The sequence below is a fragment of the Lepus europaeus genome, unplaced genomic scaffold (assembly GCF_033115175.1).
Source record: "Lepus europaeus isolate LE1 unplaced genomic scaffold, mLepTim1.pri SCAFFOLD_582, whole genome shotgun sequence".
In the NCBI taxonomy this organism is placed as follows: domain Eukaryota; kingdom Metazoa; phylum Chordata; class Mammalia; order Lagomorpha; family Leporidae; genus Lepus; species Lepus europaeus.
Window position 1 is genome coordinate 23351 of NW_026909462.1, and position 4150 is coordinate 27500.

Below are 4150 nucleotides of genomic sequence, written 5' to 3' on the forward strand. Positions count from 1 at the left end.
CTCAGGTGCTGTGCACCTGCTTGCCACGCTTCCGCGGGGCTTCGATTCCGCGTGGCTGGAGCAGACGCGCGTGGGGACTGTGGCCACCTCACTCCCCGGACGTGGAGATGGCAAGCCTGCCCGGCACCCCTGCCCACCCAGGAGGGACGCACGTCCGCCCTCGGGACGCCCCAGCCTGGCCCCCTCGCCACCTGCTCTGCCACCCTGACGCTGCCCTGGCCCCTGGCCTGCTTCTCAGCGTTCTGTGGATGGTGTCCCACATGGCATGCTCTTTCCTGTCTTCCTCATGGGGGCAGAGCCCAGGACAGCGGGGGCACCAGGAGCTGGCGGGCTGGGGAGGCCCCCACGTGGCCCTGCCCCCAGGATCCAGCCCAGAGGCTCCGACTTGCGGCCTCCAGGGGCTGCCACTCGGAGGCCTCGGCAGTGCCGGGATGGGCAGGTGCGAGTTCACTGCCCTCGTGTGTGTGTGTGTGTGGTGTCTGGGGGGCCTGTGTCTGTGTGTGTCTGTCTGTCTCTGTGGGCCTGTGTCTGTCCGTGTGTGTGTCTGTCTGTCTCTGGGGGCCTGTGTGTGTCCGTGTGTGTGTGCGTGTGTGTCTGGGGGCCTGTGTCTGTCCGTGTGTGTGTGTGTGTGTCTATCTGTCTGTCTGTCTCTGAGGGCCTGTGTCTGTGTGTGTGTGTCTGTCTCTGTGGGCCTGTGTCTGGCCGTGTGTGTGTGTGTCTGTCTGTGTGTGTGTCTGTCTGTCTGTCTCTGTGGGCCTGTCTCTGTGTGTGTGTGTCTGTCTGTCTCTGTGGGCCTGTGTCTGTCCGTGTGTGTGTGTTGTGTCTGTCTGTCTGTCTCTGTGGGCCTGTGTCTGTCCGTGTGTGTGCGTGTCTGTCTGTCTGTCTCTGGGGGTCTGTGTCTGTCCGTATGTGTGTGTGTCTGTGTGTCTGTCTCTGAGGGCTGTGTCCGTGTGTGTGTCTGTCTCTGAGGGCCTCTGTCTGTCTCTGTGTGTGTGTCTGTCTGTCTGTCTCTGAGGGCCTGTGTGTGTGTGTGTGTCTGTCTCTGAGGGCCTGTGTCTGTCCGTGTGTGTGTGCGTGTCTGTCTGTCTGTCTCTGGGGGTCTGTGTCTGTCCGTATGTGTGTGTGTCTGTGTGTCTGTCTCTGAGGGCTGTGTCCGTGTGTGTGTCTGTCTGTCTGTCTCTGAGGGCCTGTGTGTGTGTGTCTGTCTGTCTGTCTCTGAGGGCCTGTGTCTGTGTGTGTGTGTGTCTGTCTCTGTGGGCCTGTGTCTGTCCGTTGTGTGTGTGTGTGTCTGTCTGTGTGTGTGTGTCTGTCTCTGAGGGCCTGTGTCTGGCCCGTGTGTGTGTGTGTGTCTGTCTGTCTGTCTGTGTTGACGGCTGTCAACAGGACAACAGGAGCCCAGTGAGACCCGGGTGCCGCTGGAGCCTCAGCCGCTGTTCAGCCGCGGATGCCTTTTCTGGGTGGGGTCCTTCTGTCCCTGCAGGTGCAGGGCCCGGACTGGTGCACACGGCTGTCTGAACGGGGACGAGTGGAGCCGTGTGCTCGTGGCTGGGGCCTGTGGCGTGCACAGCACAGAGCGGCTGCTGAGACAAAGCCCTTTATTGCACGAGGACGCTACAGCAGTGCCCCTCGGGGTGGGCAGGCGGGGGGCAGCCCAGGGGGGCACCCAGGAGGGTGTCGGGGGCTCCCTTGCGGGCCTGCACAGGGTGAGGGCTGAGCAGAGGGCGTCGGTAGCTGACCACGGTCCTCAGTTCCCTGTGAGCGAGCAGGACAGAGCGCGTCAGGGGGGCCCTGTCCCAGCCGGGCAGGCGGGTGTGGGGGAGGCGCACCCACCTGTCGCAGGTGTTTCGGTCCTGAGCTCCTGGCAGCGATCTGCGGGGACAGCGGCCTGGGTCAGCACGCGGCCCGGCCCGCCGCTCTGCCCCGGGCTGGCCGTCGCGCTGAGGCTGGGCTGGGCCTTACCCTTGTGGTCCAGGAGCAGGATCTGCTCTCTGCTCAGGCCCAGCTCCTCACAGATGCTCTCAAACCTGGCCCGGATCCTGTCCTGGGTGACGGGCTCCCGGACTGCGGGCACAGGCCAGGGGCTGTCGGGGGCAGCGCTGGGGGCCGGGGGGTGCGGGGCGGGCGGGGGCAGGGGCCGGGCAGCGCTGGGGGCCGGGGGTGCGGGCGGCGGGGGCAGGGCCGGGCAGCGCTGGGGGCCGGGGGGTGCGGGCGGCGGGGCAGGGCCGGGCAGCGCTGGGGGCCGGGGGGTGCGGGCGGCGGGGCAGGGCCGGGCAGCGCTGGGGGCCGGGGGTGCGGGGCGGCGGGGCAGGGGCTCGGGCAGCGCTGGGGGCCGGGGGTGCGGGCGGCGGGGCAGGGCCGGGCAGCGCTGGGGGGCCGGGGGTGGCGGCGGGCGGCGGGGCAGGGCCGGGCAGCGCTGGGGGGCCGGGGGGGTGCGGGGCGGCGGGGCAGGGCCGGGCAGCGCTGGGGGCCGGGGGTGTGCGGGGCGGGGGGGCGGGCAGGGCCGGGCAGCGCTGGGGGCCGGGGGTGCGGGCGGCGGGGCAGGGCCGGGCAGCGCTGGGGGGGACAGGGGGTGCGGGCGGCGGGGCAGGGCCGGCCGGGCAGCGCTGGGGGCCGGGGGTGCGGGCGCGGCGGGGGCAGGGCCGGGCAGCGCTGGGGGGCCGGGGGTGCGGGCGGCGGGGCAGCAGTGGGGGCCGGGGGGTGCGGGCGGCGGGGGCAGGGCCGGGCAGCGCTGGGGGGGCCGGGGGTGCGGGCGGCGGGGCAGGGCCGGGCAGCGCTGGGGGCCGGGGGTGCGGGCGGCGGGGGCAGCAGTGGGGGCCGGGGGTGCGGGGCGGCGGGGCAGGGCCGGGCAGCGCTGGGGGGCCGGGGGGTGCGGGCGGCGGGGCAGGGCCGGGCAGCGCTGGGGGGCCGGGGGTGCGGGCGGCGGGGCAGGGCCGGGCAGCGCTGGGGGGCCGGGGGGTGCGGGCGGCGGGGCAGGGCCGGGCAGCGCTGGGGGGGCCGGGGGTGCGGGCGGCGGGGCAGGGCCGGGCAGCGCTGGGGGCCGGGGGTGCGGGCGGCGGGGCAGGGCCGGGCAGCAGGTCTCTGCCTGAGCCTGACTTGTCAGAGGCCCTGGGGTGCAGACACTGGGACCAGGGGCCGTCCTGGGGGACCGAGGGGGAGCCGAGCATCTTGGCCGGTGTTCCATGTGCTCTGGGGCTGGGAGCAGCTCCTTCTGCCCTGGGATGCAGGGGTCAGGAGGGGGGGCAGGGGAGGACTGACAGGGCTGGGGGCCGCAGAGGGGCCTGGGGGGTCGGACTGAGCTGGTGAGGGCAGCCGTGTGCACGGTGAGTGTGAACAGTGCGTGCACGGCATGGAGAGTTGTGAATGTGTGAGGTGGGCGTGCACAGGCGAAGGAGGGCGGGGGTGTGCGAGGTGGGTGTGTGAGGTGGGTGTGCACCAGTGGGTGTGCACAGGTGGGCATGCACAGGTGGGCGTTGTGAGGTGGGTGTGTGCCAGTGGGTGTGCACAGGTGAGGGAGGGCAGGGGGCGTGCACAGGTGGGTGTGTGAGGTGGGTGTGCACAGGTGGGCGTGCACAGGTAAGTGTGCCCAGGTGAGTGCCAGGTGTGTGTGCTCCAGCAGGAGCAGGCAGCAGAGGTGGCAGTGGCTGGGGTGACCAGAAGCTGTCCACATGTTCCCCCCTCTCTGCTTCTGTCCCCGTGAGGGGTCCTAGCATGGGGAGGGGCTCCTGCAGGGCCGGGGGGCCCGGGGGGCCGCGGGGTGGCCGCTCACCTAGCAGCTCAGCCAGCACGCTGGTCTGGCCCTCGTACTCGTTGATCTTATACAGCACCAGGAAGCTGTCGGGCTCCGCCTCCACCACATGCAGCTTGCTGTGTCCGCGAACTGCGGGGGGCAGGGGCAGGATCAGGCCGGGGGCCTCTCCGCCCCTCGGAGCACCTGCCGGCAAGCAGCCTCTCCCCTGAGGGTGGCCGCGGCGCCCTGCCGGGACCAGGGCCAGGACAGAGGGCGCCGCCTGCCTTGTGCGGTGGGCAGCACGCGTCAGCAGCACCCACGGGGCCCTCCCACTCCGGGCAGCACCCACCCACGGGGCCCTCCCACTCCGGGCAGCACCCACCCACGGGGCCCTCCCACTCCGGGCAGCACCCACCCACGGGG